The sequence below is a fragment of the Passer montanus genome, unplaced genomic scaffold (assembly GCF_014805655.1).
Source record: "Passer montanus isolate IOZ18808 unplaced genomic scaffold, ASM1480565v1 scaffold33, whole genome shotgun sequence".
NCBI lineage: Eukaryota > Metazoa > Chordata > Aves > Passeriformes > Passeridae > Passer > Passer montanus.
The window spans coordinates 5,058,597-5,078,384 of NW_024368041.1; the positions used below are offsets into that span (position 1 = coordinate 5,058,597).

Genomic DNA, 19,788 nt, shown 5'->3' on the forward strand with positions numbered 1-19,788 from the left:
TGGGCTTGTTTTGGGTTTATTCAGGGTATATGCAACTAGAAGGCATTGCATGTAGTTAAGTGTGTGAGGAACTGGTGCTGGCACTAATGGTGGTGTTCTCCAGGGACCTTTTACACATTTAGAGAATGTATGATCTAATTATGGCAACTATCCTAAAACTGTGGTAATTAAACTTAAGAGATTATTTCTTTTACACCTTTAGAAAATGTATGTTGCCATCTAGTTTAGGATGTTTTAGGATAGTTGCCATCTAATTATGGCAACTATCCTAAAACTGTGGTAATTAAACTTAAGAGATTATTGAGGTTGTAGGGTATGGTTTTCTGAGTTACTTCTGAACCTGTCTCTAATCTGTGTTTTAAACATGGACTTCAGCTTCTAACTAATCTTCCTTAGCTTCCACTGTGTTAGTCAAGCAGCTAACTGGGACCTCTTGCAGGCTCCAGTTAGTTTGTACAGTCCTTATTGAATTAGACTGGAAAAGCACTGTGGAATTTGAAAGAAAAGCAGAATGTGGAATCATGATCTTTGCTTTTTATGAGGAAAGGAAGACTGCGATCTCTTTATCTATGTGAATCATCAAATGACTAACAAAAATACAGGAAAAAAATGTCCTTTATCATTGCTGCCTTGACCAGGATTCTGAGTTGAGACGGGCAGGCCTGGAGGCTGGGCAGGAGTGAGGGTCATGGCAGTTCCTGTGCATTTGGCATGGGAGAAGAGCCTGGAGTCCTGACCAGGGCCCTGCTGGTCAGGGCGGGCTGGCCCTGCCCCGTGGATTGCAGAGCAGCAAGGCTGCCCTTGGCCATTTGAGCTAAACTCAGAAGGATTTCAGGAGGCTGAGGGCAAAGTTGTTTCTTCTTCATTCTTCCTCTCCAAGCCCTTACAGTCCTTTTTTGCTGATGATTTCTTTCTCTCTCCCTTCTAAGCAACCCCAAAATCAGTAGAAGTGCAACCCAACATCTGCCGTTTTCATCATCTGCTTACAAATTGCCCTTCCCCTCAGGAAAACCTATCAAAATACCCATGTGCACACACACACACAAAACAAGCTTACAGTCCCACCAGGATAAATGCTGTGTTAAAATCACACATGTAATATCATCAGAGCTCTGGTTTAAGCAGGGCAGATGGAAAATGCCCTGCTGACCTAGTGCCCATTAAAAAAAAATCTGTACCAAGTGTCAATGGGCTGCTTTCTTCTTTCCTTTTCTTTCCTTTTCTTATCATTACTGTGCTTTCTCTTCAGAAGAAGTTCAGTGCTGCATTAAAGGGATTACAGGTTCTTTTCATCTTCCCTCTTTTTTCCCCCCAATTTTACTTCTTCCCAGCAAGCCTCAGGGGTATTTTGGTTTGGGGATATTTTTTTTGCCTTTTTTTTTTTTTAAAGCAATTGATTTATAGCTCTCCTACCTGCTGGGAAAGATTGACCTGCTACTGAGCATCTTCAGACAGCCCTTCTTATGAGTCACTTGGGACTGAAAGCAAGGAGAGGGACAGGTTGAAAGGTGTTTCTTTCCTGATGCTATTTACACTCTAAAGAAACAGTGATGGCATGTGCTGGTTTCATATAGCTGGATACACATTGTGTGGATGTGTACCTGCATCTTGAAATGGGGCTGTCCAAGGAGAAAAGACTTTTTTTTTTTTCCCCTCTACCAACATCCTCTTGATTTGTCCAAATCTGAATTAAATCTGAGTGCACTTTCTTCTTTACTCTTTCTCTCATACTGTGCTTTTGGTGAATTTTTGCTGTGCAGTTTAGTTTCACAAGTTTCAGGCTATGCTTTGTTTCCTGTGAAACATGAGGTGTGGATTCCATCTGGAAACATTTCAGTGGGTCATATAATTTGTGGTCCTCTTCTTTTGCTGCCCTGGTCTCTGTGTGCATGTCTGTGGCAGGGGACATGAGGAGGGCAGCAGTGCTCAGCCACCATGCAAGAAGTGAACGAGGAAGGATGCCCTTCACCTCACTTGTTCAGGGCAAAGTTGATGAACCATGGAACCTCTTTTATTGTTCAGCCTGAAAAGATAAAACCCTGTCAGTCTGGATAGGGTTGCCTTTTTTTCCCCTCCAGTTCCTGCCATCTTGATACCAACACTAAATTGTTTTGCCTTCAAAGGAACAAACCTGACATGCCAGGATGGTTGTTCTTCATCCTTTCTAAAGGATGAATCAGCCAGCACTGAATTTCCTCAGACACATCTTCTGCTTTTATGTGTTGTTCTGAAAACACTGACCTCAGCAGCTGGGCTGATTTATTCCACAAAAGGAGGAAAATCTGTCTATTCTTGTTTGAATTCAGTTTTAAAAGAACAAGATCTAAAATTAAGCCAAATTATGAGAAAAAACAGGCCCTTTTAAAATTAGCTTTCTTATACCTAATATTAAGGCTATTTTCTCACTTGCTCATGCAACAGCCAAGGCCAAGTTCCGTGGACATTGCCCTGGAAGTCTGTTAGTGTCACCTTTTCATCATTAGGAAGCAGCCAGAGATGCCACGTTTGAACCTTGGCGAGTGACAAAATAAACCAATAAAGATTTACACACTGGCCCTGCTCTGAAGATGAATCAAATGTGGGGTTGACCCATCCTGTCTCATTTTTCTCCTGTCCGTTCTTGTCTGGGGGTGGTTTGGATGGAATCAACTGATGTGAACTGCCAGTATTTGGAGAGAAGGGGTTCAAGAGCTGATTTCAGCAGCCGGATCCAATTTCTCAGCAGTGTTGTGTACAACTGGGCTGTGTTTCATCATATTCACTTTATTAAAATAAGTGTTACAAGAGGACTGCTCAGTGACAGAGTGAGGATTTTCCATTGCAGGCTCTGCAGTCTTTTCCTGCTTCCTGGCTCCCTTTCCTTCTCTTGCAGTTTGACACATGGGATAACTTTGCTTTAGAAATAATATTTTTTTCAAAAAGGCAGCAGAGGCCCATGGCCTGCATGAGCAGGGTGGGATTTTAGGGAACAAACAAGAAATCCTTTTCTCTCCCCTCTTAATTTTAACTAATTTTATCCTTTAATTTACTGTTGTGAGTCCACAGGACATACCAGGGAAACAGAATGAACTGGATCACATACAGCCTAATTCCCGTCCAAGTCCAAAGCAGCCCTGCTCTGCAGGGACTGCCTCTCTGGAGCATTTCTGGAGACCACACAAGCCAGGAACTGTGTGAACAATTTGTCTGGTTTCTTCTGCCTGAGCTTCCTTCACTCTGTGAACCTTGTGGTGAGGGTAGAGAAGACAAAAGGTGTTGGAGGTGAAGCAAGGCAAAGAAAGGCAAAAAAATCAAGAAGAGGAACTTTGGAGAGAAAAGACAAATGTAATTCAGTATTTTTTTTTCTTGGGCTCCTCTTTCAGGTGAGAAGCCTGCAGTAAGTCATGACCTAGTTCCCTGAATATCACAAAAGTCTTGAGGAAATGTTCATGGGTGTTTCCCTGCCAGAAGTCAGCTGATCTTCTGGAAATGATGCTGTCCACATAAATGTCTGTTTTGTCAATGCTTTTGTTGGGAAAGTGGTCTGAAACCCAGGATATATATGCGAGGTCATGGCTGATGGATGCTCCTCTGAGATCTGGTTTCAAGTCTCTGCCATCTCCATCCTTACTGATGACACTATTGTTTGTCCCCTTCCCTGTTTCTTATTTGGATTTTGAGTTCAGGTCACTTCAAATAATAGCATCAGCTCTTGCTGTGGAACATGGCCTTTCCTAAACTTCAGAAACTGCTGTGTAATTAAATTTTCACATAAAGCTTCAGAAGAAATAACCCAGGACCACTCCAGTCTGGGTTGTCACAGTGCTGAAGGCATCCTTGCAGGTGATAAGAGAGGTAGGGAGTGCTTCTGAGATGAGGTGCAGAGGAGGAAGTCTGGGGAGCTGGCTTGTGGGTCAGTTTTGGATTGCCTGTAGTGACACAAGAGGTTTGGCTACGTGGCTAACTTCAGGACTAGCCAAAGACAAGATTCTAGCTCCCACGTGTGTGGGGATGCTGAATTGCTGAAATATTCATCAAAGAGCACGGGCAGGGGGTGTGTTTAGAAGGAAAATGTGTAATTGCAGAGACGAGCTTGGGAGCCTCACTGTTTTCCAATTGGTCCTAGCAGAGCATCAGGGAGCTCGTAGGTGCCCTACCTGCCTGCCCTCCACCCTGGCCAGGCTGCCCACAGCAGTGGCAGGTCTGTCTGTCCTCCAGAAGGAGATGCCCTCAGTGAGCATCCTGCTGTTGCATGTGGAGACCATCTAACATGGCCTAGTGCCTTTATTCCACTTCTTTCTGTGTGAAGAATTATTTGGGGTCTACAAAGATACTATTTAATGCTGTTTAGGAAACAAAATAGATTGATTGGGCTTTACAAAGCAAGCAAACCAACCAACCTGCAAATGACCCAGCAGCTGGGGCTAAACCATGTTTCAGCAGTGAGGCTGTGGAAGTGCTGCCTTTCCCCAAAGTATTTGGTTCCCAGGGGTGGCAGAATTGCCAGGGTGGCAGCAACAGCCAGAGCTTTGCAGCAGCTCTTTCCCTGCCCTCCTTTTCTGTGCAGCAAAGTCTGTGGAGAAAAGCACGCTGGTGCTGGTGGGTTGCCATGGAAAGAACTGCCACGTGGCACAGAGTTCATACTGGAGTGTTTGGTGGCTGCTTCTTTACAAGGGAAGTATTTTCAGAAACATTATAAAACCAGGTGACCATCTAAATTAACGCAAGCTGGTCACACAATCGGTGTTTTTTGAAATTATATCATTAAGGGGTTTTTTTTGTTTGTTTTTGTTCCTTCCCTTGGAAGGAGCGCACATGTGTTTTGGCCAACAAATGCTGAATATTAGTGTCACACTGGATTTGGATGACTGGATGGTTGGAGCCTGTTTTGCAGCTCTGAGGAGAGAGCAGGAAGGAGGAGGGTTTGCTAGAGACAGTGGGGTGAGCATAAGCCCTGGGCACGCTGCTGCAGGCCTGGTCCTGGCATCCCAGAAACAGGAAGAGAAGAAACCAAGTTTAAAAAAATACTTAAAAAAAAAATTAAACAAATACCCTTCAGTGGAAAACTGTTTTATGGAGCAGTTCTCCTCCTTTTCTGCGTTTCTCAAGTATTGCTCAAGCATCATTGTTACAGTTTCTTCATCTGGAGGAGCTATGAAGTAGCCCTCAGGGAAATCCAAGCACCAGGGAGACAGAGAGGCTGATGCCTGGGCTGACTCTGGCTCAGAGCAGAGCTGGGAATAGTGAGCACGTGGGGATTAAAATGTGTGGGAGGAGATGGGAGGAGGCAACTGCCAAGTACTTTGTCACACTTAGGTGCTCTGATGGCAAACCCTTCCCCTGGTTAGAAATAAATGAATGGGAGATTTAGCCAGGTCTTCTCTTGTTATTTTCCTTGGCATTTTATTCCTCAATATAGTAATAATTTCTCCATGTGAAGCGTGGTTCCTTTTGGGGTTTGGGATTATAAGGGGTATTCTGTGCCAAAGCATCTAGGCTATGAATGGTCCAGATCAAACTCAGTTATGAAAGTAGGAACTGTTTTGGTCAGTATCTCTTGATGCTTCAGATGAGAAGTAGAAGAAACTAAACATGTCCTTCTTTGTGATGGGCTGTGGAAGAAGTCTCCAAAGGCTTGGATTGTGCTAATCTCAGTGTATTTACAACTGTGTTGATTCCTACTATTTTTTAAGACCTATCAGGTCTTGCTTCCAAAGGTCCTTTTTGCTCTCTTTTGCTGTATATTCCAGAAGAATCCCTGGTTCTTTTGAATTAGGATATTAAATAGTTTGTGAATGATTCAGTAATCATTTCCTCTTTGTATTTCTGGGGTGGAATGAAAATGCAGAGACATTTGCATCCTGCTAAATACCACTTTTTTTCAACAGCATAGTGTTGGGGTGTGCTCATCCTCTGTCCCCTACATCCCATGTTGGCATCCTTTCCCAGAGCTCCAAGATGCTGGCAGCTCCTCTCCTGGCTTAGGGACCCTCATTGCAAGGGCCAGTTGAGGGAAAGGTGGGACAGGCTGAATTCAGAGCTGCTGCATTGAAAAAAAAAAAAGTTGTATATACATATATATACACACAGGCTGCAGATCAAACACAAACAGAGAAACGTTGCACAAAGGAATCACATGTTGTTAGATGAGATCAGATCAGTCTGACAAGTTTCTGGCCTCTTGAAGACAAGAAGACCTTTATATTCAGGTGGTCTTGTAATAGCTAGGTGGAAAATGTTGTGCAGAATCTGAGGGCAGAGCTCTGGCACTCACTCAGACTCATCCTCGCAGCAAGTCTGGGTAGAACTCACCAGAATTAAAGGCTCCCAAAAGCAGTGAGTGCTCCCCACTGGCCTGCAGCCCTTGATAGGGAGGAAGGATCTCGTGCTGGGGAGGGGGACATGTTTGGGTTTGTGGGTTGCAGTCACTGGGGAAGTGTTTCCAACCCAGCCATGGAAACCCAGCTCTGTGTGGCAAGGGGGAAGGATTGCACTGTGCGCTCCGCTTCTGGCACGGACAAAGGTCCTTTGTGGCCGTGCCAAATTCTCCCGGCAGCAAAACTGTTACTGTGCACAGAGGGCAGTGGCTCTGCCCTGTGACAAATTACAGCAGCCACGGGTGCTGCAGGGAGGAAGAGGAAGCTCATTTGATCCCATGATCTCCAGGGGGAACATGGCGTTTGTGTGCCTGCCCATAGGGACACTCAAACTGTTCATACCCACCCGAAACCTCAGCGTCCTGTGGGGCAAGACAGGCCTTTTCCCCATAAGTAAGCACAGTTTTGAAAGGCTTTCTAACTCTGGGGGTTTTGTTTGGCTTTTGGGAGGGGTTAATTAAAAGTTACATTTATAATCAGTGATGTTCCTAAGGAAAAGAAATATTCGGTTGAGAGCATATTTGGATGTCTGAAGAAATTAGAATAGTGTCACTTGGTGAATAACTTCAAAGAGCTTTTGATTTCACATTTCATAGGGTGTAGACATCTGGAACATCAGTGATGCTTCAGCTGGTTTCTGATGGCAGACAGGAGTTGGTGTCTTGGCCTTGTATTAGGTGCCTCGAATGTCCAGTGAGCAGAGGAAAGTGTTATGTAATCTGCAGTGAAGGGAAAGCGCAAATGTTGCAAAAGGATCCTGCTGGACTTGTTATTTATTGTCTCTCAGCCTCTTCTGTGGAACATGTGGTAGGTTCTCTGTCACACACTTGCACCAAGGTTGCACTGAAACAAAGTGTTTTGTATGTGTATGAGGACTGGGTGCTTACTAAGAGAAGGAGAAATAATGAAATACACTTTGAAAAAAGTACTGAGATAAAACTTGTTGGTAATAAGGGGGAGATTATACATAAGGGTGACCTAAGTGGGAATTGCAAGAGATGAAGTACAGCAGATGTAGTAAAACAACCAAAAAGCACAGGTCATGTGATTCAAATGACAGAAAGCAGTGTAACTAAGCATCTTTTAGATGGTCGCTTTTTCAGATTTGACTTCAGGGCTAACTGAGGAACTTACCAAGGAATAATGTGATTCATGCTAGGAATGCTCAGCTTGTATCACCAACAAGCAGAAAAAAAGTGTGCTCTTGACTGAAAATGGTGTGGGTCAACTCATCCAGGGCCTCCAGAGAGAAGGGAAGAAGTGCATTGATGGTGACTCTGTGTGAGATGGAGCTGTCATGAGAAGATCTTTGTTCTGTGGGAACCCTCTCCAAAATACTTGTTTTTTCCGGAATTTTGGCAAAAAGCGTAAAGGGGAAGAGTTCTTGAATTTCAGGATTCAAGCAGAGGAAGAGCAGAGGAGTTGGTGTGGTTTGCCCATGGTATGCTTTGCAGCAGCTGCAGAGGAAGGTAGCTTTTGTTTTGTGTAAGGACAGGGGGAGGTTTAGGAACCTTGGCAGAAGAAGCTTCTCTCTTGTATATGTGCACCTGGCCCAATGAGTGATTTCTGAGAGAAGGCAGAGGAGTTCAGACGTTTTATCTTTAGACTTCTGCTTCCTCCCATGAGCCTCCTGGTGAAAGTTGTGGTGGTTTTGGTTTTGTGACTTTGGTGCTTTTTTGCTGGGACCTAATCTAAGAGTATCAGCCTCTTTCACAGGGTCTGTTAAATGTTTTCCACTTGTGAGCTGGGAGGGTAACCTGAATTTACTGGAGATTGGAGCAGTAACCAAAAACCTCGATGCAGTTTCCAGCCCTGCTTAAGACCTTGGGTAAGGCATGATTTTTGCACTTTGATACCCAGTTTTGGTGGCAGCAAGCTGTAAATTGACTTGGCCATTTAGCAAAGCTTCTGCCATGTTCTCTTCGTGCCTTAATTGCCCATTTGAGCAATGGGAATAATAGCAGTGCCTTAACTCACAAGCCTGCTGTGAGGATAGGTATCTTAACAGCTCTAAAGCCTCCAAATATTGGACCAGTGGGATCCTGTGATCACCACAGGTCATTAACTATCTAAGGCAGGCTCCTACATGAGGGGAAAGGACCTAAAAAATATATTTGTTTTACATGGTGGGTAGAAGTGATGTCACTGCTTTTAGAGAAGAAAAGCCTCTAAGTGTGGAACTTAGGTTTTTCACCAGGCCACTTTTAAAACACTCTTTAAGTGTTTAAACTTTTCTTTAAGCAAGCAGAGCACAAGAAAAGGTAATGTAAAATGTGACAAGATGAGAGTGAGTGAAAATTATTTACAGCAAGATATTTGCAGTGCCCCTTAGTTGAACCAAATCTGTTCATCACCAGGAAGATGAGGAGACCAGACTGATGCAAAGCACTGCCTGTGGAATTCTCCCAAGCATCTCATTCCTCTTAACCAGCAGCAGCCCTTTCCCATGTGCTGCTTTTTGTCTCTGTCTTGGCTAGGAGCTTGGGGTCTGGCTATAGTCATGACAAAATTGAGTCAGGTTTGAGAAAGGAAATGCCTTCCTAGAAATATTGGGGTTCATCTGTACCATAGGAGTCTCCTAATAGAGCAGGTGACTGAACTGTGTGAGTTAGGCCAACAGCTGACTCTGTGTGATTAAAATTGGAGCTGCTCTGAAGTGCCTTGGACATCAGATTGGTTTGGTATCCCCTGGCTGAGTTTGGAGGTCACTGGGTGTTCAGGTCCTGTGAAAAGTCATGTGAGAGTTTCCAGGAGTGGTCTTGTTTTGAAAAAGTTGTGCGTAAACTCCTGCTTATGGACGTGTTGAGGTGAAACATTTCCATTTCATTGCTGGGCAAGTATTCAGTGTGCAGGGCTTCAAGACATCTTTGTACCCCAAAGGCAGCTTTTGGGCTTCTTCCTTCAATAGCATCTGGTACTGTAGCTCAAGAGTTTCCATTCAGGAAATTACTATTTTTGGTTGTTACAGTCTATAAGCCAGACTTGATATTTTAAAAGGCAAAATTACCATGTACTGAAGCTTTTCCCAGTAGTGCAGAGGTTCAGGCTGTGTAAGCAGTGTCAGTGGAGACAATTTGAAGCTGTTGAGTTCATCAATGTGTAAGTGAGTGGTTAGGGAAATGGGGACAGGAGAGAACAGTTCTTGTGGGCCACAAGTAAAATCATCCTGTGGCAGGAGATGTTATGCTGCTGTGCTTGTGGTGTGTTATCCTCCAATCTGTAGGTCTCACTGGGGAATGTGAAGATGCACAGAAGCCATTGAGGAGGGAGGAAAGAGGTGCAGTGATTCATCAGCTGTACAAATCACAAACCATCTGCCTTTTTCTAATGCATCGTGAGTGAGTCAAACGGGGAGCTGTGCAGCTACAGACACAGGTTACCAATGTTTTCTGTTCATTATTGAGCTCCTTCCTCTCTCCTGGGAGTTCCATAGACTCTTTCAGTGCTGCAGTTGTGGTGAATGAGGCTGATGGAAAGGCTGCTTCCCATACTGGACAGAGTTGGCCCAAACCTCCCATAGGTGTGTGTACTGCTTGTCTCGTTGAGACATGGCATGCTGGTGGCAGAAGTTTTTACCTCTTTTACCCTTTTCTTTCTTTTACCCTCAAATTTAAATGCTTCTTAGAAGTGGTCACCAAAACAGCCTTGTGGCCTTAGCCTTCTCCCCTTCCCCTTCATCAGGACCTCTGGGGGCTTTTTTTCATTTTCTGCTGTGGTGTGTGCCATGTACATGTCAGAGCCAAGACATGTGGGGCTCTAGGGGCTACTTCTTGAGAAGTGAGAGCTCTTGGAGGTTTTGGGGTTTTTTTTTGAGAAATTTAGAGCTCATTTCTGCCTTGCAGCCTTGCAAGAGGCACACCTAGAATGTGCATGTGATTTTTGTTTTCCCATTGCAATTCACCTACTAAAGTGTTTGAGTGCCTTGGTAATTTTATTTAGGAAGAAGTTGACACTCAGCTGACTAAAGGCAGGGTGCTGTGGTTCCCAGAGCAGAAGAATTTGAGAAGGGATCCAAGTAGTGTAAGAAGTACTAAAGCAGGAAATCTTCTGCGCTGTTGCTTAAGTTTTGTGAGCAAAGTAAGAAAATTGGATGTCTTGATTCTGTCACAGCTCATGTTCTTTCTGCTTTGGAAGAACGTAACTTAGAGTGTCTCTATAGTAACAATAAAATCTGAAGAAAAAAAATATGTGATAATATATAAAATATATAATTACATTGGAAGTGTGTACAGCTGTTCCTTGTCTAGGTGGCAATGTTATGGAATGACAGATGACATGAAGGAGAAAGTGGACCAGATGTTGCTGTTAAGATATTTGATCTAAACAAATAAGACATTTTTACTAAAAACTGTTCTAAGCAAGGAATACTTATTTTGACATATCCACCATTTCCCAGAAAAAATACTGCTCTTTAAAGTGTATCTGAAAAGAAGTTAAGCTGAACATTCTAACAGGATAAACTGTTTTTTTCTGCATAAAATAAAAGACAGATACATCCAGGGTTTAACCCACTAAGCTGAACAGATATTTTTTTACTTTGTGTCTGTGAGTCTCCTGTCCTCCTACCACGTGATGCTGGATGAAAACTCAATATGAAAAATTATTTATATCCAGTGACTTTAATTTAGTCCAGTGATGAGAACTCAATGAGTTGCACAGACAAGTAATTAAACTTATTAGAATGAATGTTTTTATAGCTTTTCTATTTCTCTCGTAAGAAGTCTGTTGGTTTTTATTTCTCTCTTCTGAACATGCAAGTACCCACTCTAGGAGTAAACACTGAACACACCACTGATTAAAAGAGATAATTTTGACAGGGTACATAACTACTGTTTTGGTTCTTGCTGCCCCTGGAAGACACCAGTGGAGGGTGTTGGACAGAGGATCAGCCCAGCCCCTCTGTGGGTGTTGAGAACATTTGCTGATCTACCTGACTGTATCTTGCATGGGTTGTTCGTGCATCATCTTGCTTGGAAGAGTTCAGTTTGTATTCCTCCTTCCCAAAGGAAGAGAGCAAGGCCTCTGCAGGGCATCCACCATCACCTTCTGGGATGTGACTGCACAGTCAGGGGCCACTGGGATTTGGGGTGCTTTTGTGTCCCAGAGCAGGGCAGCAGCCAAGTCAGGTGTCCAGCAGGACGTGCATGCTCGTGCCTCTGGCAGAAGCAGACACTGCAGAGAAAAACAGCTTTTCTCAGGCTGCCCCAACTTCACAAACCAGTGGGAGCTGCAGCAACCACAGTTACCCACATGTCCCATTTTGTGTGCAAGCTGTGGGTTGCCAAACCTTTTTCTGGAGGAGGAAGCAGTGGCTGGGAAGGAGGGAAACGTGGATGATGTCCCCACCTTGGCACTTGAGTGTTCTTCTCCCTCCTGCTCTGGTGTGTGCCCTCCTGGAAAAGGGCCATCTCCTGCCTTCATCAAGATTAAAGCCAGTGTCTTAGGTGGAATAAGTGACTGTTGCTACAATATAAGTATTTTTGCAGGGCATGAACCAGTTTGTAAAGTGCAGTTTCTAATCATGAGTAGATTTTTTTTCAAAAAGCAAAAAGCTAGTCAGGCCTAATCTAGTTTTTAGCAACTGAATTAAGCCTGCATTTAAAAAAAGGCAAAAAAAGTAGGAGCCAGTGATTGCAGATTGCATGCTGTGAATTTTCTATTATAAGTACCAATGTTCAACTTCCCAATTTCTGGGAAGGGGTTGGCCTCTTGTGTTCATACCACCATTTTCCCCACATCTTTGGCTAACAGCAGCTTGAATGAGAACATTTTAGTTCAAAAGAACAGCCTGTTAGCAGTGTACTCTGAAATAAGCCTATTGCGTGGTGCTGCCACACAACCTATTCAGGTGAAGCCTACAAAGGGGTTTTTTCCCCCCAAAATACCCGTGTTTTTCAGAGTAAGTTTTTCTATCTCTACACAGTGGTCGCATCACAGCTGAGCTATTAATGTTAAGAGGCAGCTTTCATATGATTAATTTCATCATGCAGTTCTCTGGGATTTTCTACAGCTGTTGGTACCTTTTAAAAACCCTTTAATTCTACCCTCAGCCCACCAAAACATTTGATTCTTGTTTTATCTATGTGTTTTTACCGAGTCTCTCAGTGACTGTGCTGTAGGGGGGTGCAGGGCAGAGCTGGGATGTGCACTGGCTTTGCTTCTGCCCCCATTCATGTGCTGACATCCAGTTTCACAGGACTTGCTGCTGGAGAAGTCAGGATTCCCAGAGGCACTTTGGTTTGCTGATCACCTTTGAAAGGCGTGAGTCTCTGATCCTTTAAAGAAAGAAAAACTATCGATTGCTGCTTTCCTGTAGAAAAATATTCATGGTCACAGCATCCTCTTACAGACCTCTGTGTGGGAATTTTTTTATAATTAGAAATGTCTACACCAACATATGCAAACTTTCAATTTTATTTTTTCAAGTCTGCAAAAACTGCTACTATAACAGTCTGTATACCTCCCCTTTAATTGGGATTTATTCAGCTTACAAAAAACTGTAGAGGTGTTGGAGCTCTATGCTGGTCTGATTTAAATGCTGTTTTAAAAGCTCTGCCCTAATTCACAAAACCTGCCTTTCTTTCTGTGTGGGTTTTTGGTTGGTTTTTTTTTTTGGTAAATCGTTGCAGTCGCAATCTATCATGCAGGAATTATTTGCCCTGGTTTGCTTCCACTTATTCTTCTGTATGTAATTAAGCAATGTTCTTAAGTGTTTTATCACAGAGGAGAGCAACAGCATGTTTTTTGCTGTGCTTGCTGATGTGCTTTTTGATATTACTGTAGCAGCTGCATGCTGAAAGCAGTTGTAAGGAAGGAGGAACATCACCCTAGGCATGTTTCTTTTTTTGCACAGTGAAATGTGTATCTCCCCTCTCATCCTTGTGTTTGTAGGAGAAAAATGTTACCACAGCTTTACTGTGCATGAATTCAGCGTCTCTGGTGGGGGAGCAGGATGTCAGCTCTGCCCTGTGCTGCTTCTGTTTGCATTGCTGCAGCCTTTGTGGACAAAGAGTGGATGGTCAAGGGGGGCTTGTGATGCTGTCAAGTAATATCAGCTAGTTTCTGCTCTGCTCTGAACTTGAACATGACTTCTGGGCAGCCACACAGTGTTAAAATCTGAGACACAGAGGGACGCAGCATTTGCATCCAGGGACCCACAGGCTTGGAGGGTTGTGAGAGGAGATGGCTGAAGATACCCAGGAATGAGCAGAGTGACTGGGGCCCCTCACGGTGTGGTTGGTCACACGTCCTGGAGGGGGTGGCAAGTTCTTCAGCTCAGGAAAAAGGATGCAGGTGGTGTCTCTGCCTTAAGCACAACCTGCAGTGTTTGCAAGGTGGTGATCAGCAGGTGGACGCTGGCTGGTGACCAAGGGCAGAGCATGGCATCTGTGTTGAGCTTTACTGAGATCCACTTCCTGTGAAATAAAGTGGGATGGTATTCCAAAGGAACCCAGGGGCTGAACAGTTTGTGCCCAAGTCATTGCTGGTGAGCTCTGTGCTGTGTTCCTCCTCTGTTACTGCTGCTCTGTCCCCAAGCTGGGGAAGGGGCGTGGGAAAGCTCTAAGGAGGAGTTTTTACCTTTGTGATATTAAATGTCATGTTCAGACAAGGGGGGTGTGGGTGTTAAATTACAAGGGTGTAATTTGCTGCTGCTTGTCCTGTGTAGCAGAGAGGATGCTGCTTGTGGAGACTGAGCGCCTAAGGAGTAAAATAAAATGTTTCCACCCTCTTCAAACATCAGCCAGCCCTTGCAAATGAGCACTGCTATATATTTGTGTGCTTATTTGCAGTTATCCTCATGCTGGTGGTTTTCCCACTGCTCATTTTCAAATGAGGCCAGGTGCTGGGAATTCTCTGCCAACACAGGGTAGAGCAAACAATGCAGCAAGATGAAAAAAATAAAGAAAGATTTTATTGGCTAATTACACAAGTGTCCCTAAAGTGTTTGGTTTTTTTTCCTGTTTGTTTTTAAAAGTTTTATTATTATAAAGATTTTATTGACACAAGTGTCCCTAAAGTGTTTGGTTTTTTTTCCTGTTTGTTTTTAAAAGTGAAGTTTATCTGTGAAAAGTAAAGATCCATTTGCACTGCCTGTGAGGTTCAACTTCTTTCAGCCTCTGTTTACTTTACTCCAGCCCTTGGCTGAAAGCAAGGTGCAGTACAAAGCAGTGATAATGCTGATGTACTTTTTCCTTTCTGCTAAAACATAAGTTTTCCATGCTTTTTAATTGGACATACCTTCAAATTTGGTTGTCTTTAGACAGCCTTTTCTAGACTCTTTCATGTTTTTGGTATAAAGGAAAACAGGCAGCATCTCTCCCTATCTCCCCCATGCCCTACCTCTTCCCCAGCCACAGCTCACAGGATTTTGAATGATGCTTTGTGCAACTGAGCTGTGTCCAGGTACCGTGGAAAATTCCTGCTCTGCCACCACCTTGGAGGAGCCTGTGGGAACAGCAGTGCAGAAAAGAGTTCAGTTTCTACCGAGATATTTGCCTCTTGTTGTGGTGGAAGTAGGGTGTAAAGTTTAGCTATAAGCACTAGGTAAAGATGCGAGAAAGAGAAAAAGATTTCAATGTTCAGCAAGAGAAACCTTTTGGATTTGTTTTTATCATTCCTTACCTTGCACTGTACAGTTACCTTATGCTGATGGAAGGTGGCATTGCTACACAGGCAAGCGTTTTCCAGTGCCAGCCAGGCCTAAAAACATGGTTTAATTTTTCCTGTGTGATTCTCTGCAGTTTCTCCAGTGTGGGGCTGGGATAGGAAATCTGGCATTTCCTCAGTCATGGACAGAGTTGCCATTAAGATCCCACTTCATTCTCTTGTCAGATGCTCTGTAGCTATTTTGACAGGGGTTCAATTGATCAGAGGACTGTGGCTGGATTATTTCATGATTTAAACAAATTTCAGAAATTAAATGAAGAAAGGTTAGGCCCTCACTCATAAGTGCTGTGACACATTTGTGGGGAGATAAGTTTAGAAGAAGTCATTGCTTCTGACTTGTGTGCTCCTGTCCTGCATGGCTTTGCTGAATCAGAGCAAATTTAAAAGTTTTTGTTCCTGCACACAGGTTCTCTGTGGTATGGTTTAAACCTCATTCACAATGACAGATTCTGCATGGAACCAAGTACTTTTGTTTTTCACCTGGTCACCTTTTGCTGCTTTGTGCATTTGTTAATTTTAAAAGAAAATTCAGAAGATGAGATTTTTTTTTTGTTTTGACCCCCTGCAGTATGGGGAGACAAGCAAGAGATGTGTCAGGTGAGCTGGAGGGAGGAGGACTCTCTTCCCTCCCCATGCCCAGTGAGTACACAGTGAGCTCACAAGGCAGCTGCTGACTGCACCTCACTCCTGTGGGCACTCCACAGTGGCAGCAGCCCAAAAAAAGAGGTTATTTGTCCACAGTCCTGTCCATAACAAAATATAAGGAGAACAAGCCAGCTTTAGGGGCAGAGGATGACCTGACCATGGTGCAGCCCTGCCTTGAATATCAGATGTGGGTTTTGCCCCTTGAAGGAACACGTGTCCTGTGGACCTGGCTCAGGTGGTAAGGTGCAGCTCAGGCTGCCACCAGGATGTGCCAGTTGCTAAGCCTTGCATTGGAGGAGCTGAAGTGACATCCTTTATCAGTTTTGTCAGGAGCAACACTGCATACTTAAAGCTGTCTGCTGGGGCTTTGATTTTCTGGCAAGTGGCTCATGTTTGAAAGCTGTGAGATGCTCTTGATGCTTTCTCTAATGTTCTGGGATGGGCTGTGGCAGTCCCTGCAAATGTACATTGTGCACCTCCCAAGGATGTCTTTTGAGGGGGGAGAGGGGTCCAGTTAATTTTTGGAGCTTTTTCTTTATTTATCCCAAATGACATCCTTACTGAGGTCCTGGAGGAGACACTGCTTGGAGATCCCAATAAACTCTCCTTGCTCAGGTAAGTGTTGAGCTTCTCCTCCTCCCCATCATCCATGTGTGGGTTGAAGGGACAGAGACAATCTGTAGCTAGTTATGAGTTCCCAAGACTACAAATCATAGACTAAAAGTCATTTGTTTCTTTTATTGACCTCTAAAAAGAAGCATTTGATTTGTGCTTGATTTCTGTGGTACATCATGATTCTCATGTGGCAGAAAAAACTACTCAAAATGTAGGGTTAGGAAGCCAGCAATTAGACATGCAGAAAACCACTCTGTGGAAAGGAAGAAGGAAGAGAAGAAACAATCTGTACAATTTTCTGGAAAAACTGTAGCAGACACAATTGTTCATCTTTTCACACATTTAGTTATGTTTTGAAGGGGCCTTGGCCCTTCCTCTGTATCAAGCATCCTTGTTTGAGGCCAGTCCTCCTGTCCTCATAGGAGTTGGGAGCTTGGTGCAGCTGAGAGCTTGCTGAGCTTCCAGAGACTGGGGAATTCAAAACATTTAGTGTGACTATTAAGAAACCTTTGATTGAGTCAAAGCTGTAACCTAGATGTTTCTCCTTCTCCACTCTTTCTCTTCCATCACATTCCTTTATGTTCCTAGCTTTTTCTTCCTGTGGAGGTGGGGGGAAGTTCAGTGAAATATAAATAAGCCTTGCTCTGTCTTTGATGTCCTTTGAATTTTCTTCCTTTTGCTGATGTTGCCACATGAATTTTGCACGAGGTCATGCATTAAAACAGGAGCAGACCATTAGGTGCAGCTGTGGCCTGGGAGGGAGAGCAAGACTTAGAGGAGCATTCCAGGAGCCGTGGCTCCATCTTCATTGCTCTGGCTCAGGACACTCCCTTCCCTCATCTAAGAAAGTCAGTGTCACAAATGTTGTGGGATCTACGGGGAGGAATGAGATGACCTGATCACCTTCACCCTGTTCACAGCACCAGCTGGGCTTACAGAGCCCATTCTGCCCCTGTCTCTCATCTTTTGGCCTGTTTCAGCCAAATTTGGTATAAGAGAAGAAGCGTCAAAGCAAATTAATTTTCTGCAAGCACAGTTGAAAATGGGTGATCAGGAAGATGGGCATTGGGACAGTTCTGTGTTTGTCTCTAGCTTTGGATCCCACCTGCAGGGGGATGGAGCAAGTCACAGATCACAGCCAAAATATCTGTGGAGGGATAATTACAAGGTGAAGTAGAAGGGGAATTTTGAAGGAATATGTGGAAATATAGAGAATGTTCAGTGTTATCCAGTTCAATGATAAATCAGCACAAATGTACTGAAAACCAGGCATCATTGCTTTCACTGTTCTTCTGTTTATCTTTAAAAGGCAGAAGGAAAAAAAAAGGAAGCAGGAAAGGAAATGTTTGCTCAGAGGCAGATGCTTTGGGGAATGCTGGTGACAATGTTGGTGGTCCTAGGTTAGGGAGAAATAGCCCTGGGTCACCCTGACCAAGGCAGAGCCATAAGCCTGTGGGCAGTCCCATTCCTGTTTCACAGAGCTCAGCAGATATGCTCTGTTCCCCAGGGAAGCACCTGGAGCTCAAATGCACCCTTGAAAGTCAGCCAGCTGCTCTGATGCTTCGCCAAGTGTGCAGGAGCGTGCCTGGGCTGTGTCAGGGCTGGGAGGTGCAGGGGTGGCAGTGGCTGTGAACACAAAGCACTGTGCAGTTGTGCAGAGGCATCTGCGCCATACTAAATGTGCATGGGATCTTCTCCATGGTGTGTTTGGTGTTTCACAGCCTGAGTTTCACAAGAACCTTATCTGTGAAGGTGCTGTGTGGCAAATCCACACACGGAGCGTTTCGTGTGTGGGGAATTGCTTCATGCTGGGTTTTGAGTGCGTGGAGCTGGGAGCTGCCATCCCTGCTCTTATCCCCAGCTGGAGCTGCTTCCTCTGGCAGTGTGTGGTTTGAGTTTCCATATGTACAGGAATGTGACAGGCAGAGAGCAGCACTGTGCTCTGGAGACCTGCAGAGTGTTCCTCAGCTGCAAACACAAGCGAGGAGCTGGCGGCTGCTTTCACAGGTTCTCTCATGCCAAGGCTCCAGTGAGAGGAGCAGATACAGGGACAGCACTCAGGTGGTTATAAAGTCTCTACTGATGTTGGATGTGTACAGATGTGACTGCAGTGATATTTTATTTTGTTAGATCTTTGTGTCTCTGGTTCTGGATGCAGCTTATAATTTACAATCTTCACAATAAGCAAATGTGCAGTTGGTTAGACATGAGATCATGGTTTGGATTGGAGATGATCTTTAAAGATCATCCAGGCTGTCCCCCCTGCAAGGGATAGGGGTATCTTGCATTGCATCTATAGTTCAAATTCTCCATCTAGAACACTTCTGCAGAACTCAGTGCAGGCCTGACCCACTCTGCAAATCCCCACTTTCCATCCTCCTCCGGTTTGTAAACACCAGTGTGTCTCCCACTCAATTCCAATAACTTTTTGATTGTTAAATCTGAGTTTTGTGTCAAGACCATAGGAATATTATGGAACCAGAGACCACCTGACCAGGAAGTATAACAAATTTGAATCAGTGGTAAATTTTTAAAAGCATCTTGTCAAATAAGGAAGTGACCTTTTTTATCTTTTTTATTAATTAAGCTCTTTGGACAACTAAATTGTTCTTTTCCCCTCCATCCAGTCCTGATGAGTGTGTGTCAATCCTAAAAAAGCTGGTGTAATTTTTCTTTGTGCTTGTTCTGACTGATGTTTGCCTCCTATCCTTCAGAAAATACATTTTACAGAATTTTTGCATTTGGAACTTTCAAAAGTGCTTCAGCATTAAAAATAAAGCTTTGAAATGTTTTGATTCGGCTTTTTTAATTCTGTAGGGAGTGACATGCACAAGTTGGGACATTATCAGTGGGGTCACAGAAAGGGACCCTGTTCAAGAGGTATCTGAGGGCTTCTGTGGCCTTTGGTAGCTATTTCTGTCAATTTTGAGTGAGAAGTTGTGTTTTAAGGAAACTTCTTGTCTGGAAAAGACTTGATAGGACTCCACAAATCCGTTGTAGTTTCCTGCTACAGTTTCTTTGAGCCCACCTTTTCTCAAAACACAGACACTTGGAAGTGTTGATTTACATTAACTCTTCTTTCTGCCATTACTTTTACAACTAAGGCAGATCCTATAGCTTTATTTAGAAATCACCCATCATTAGTAACCACAGTCATTTAGTAGTCATATTTACAAGGTAAGTGACAGTGGGAAGTAATTAAGTTTAATATAAATCACACTCAATTTCAAATCTGCAGACTTCAAAATAGTAATTAATAGAATTGCAGCTTCTATAAAAAGATGCAGTATTTATAGTACTATCTTTTTTTCCTAACTAAACACATTGAGTCTAGTGGAAATTAAAATTCCCTGTCTGTTCATCTTATTTGTTCCAGTCATTTTCTTCCTGTGGTGCACTTCATTGCAAATTACCCATGACTTTCTTCTTTTTGAGAAGATTTTTGCCTCTTAAAATGATGATGTGGAGGAAGAAGTGTTCTGCAATATCCAAAATACGCACATGC

At 43.7% G+C, this 19,788-nt stretch overlaps 1 protein-coding gene across 1 annotated transcript in view; it reads left to right on the forward strand.

The window, feature by feature from the left end:
* The window catches only part of ZHX2 (zinc fingers and homeoboxes 2), a 43,012-nt gene that overhangs the window by 13,938 nt on the left and 9,286 nt on the right, over positions 1–19,788 (forward strand). The gene's annotated exons all lie outside the window — the stretch shown is intronic.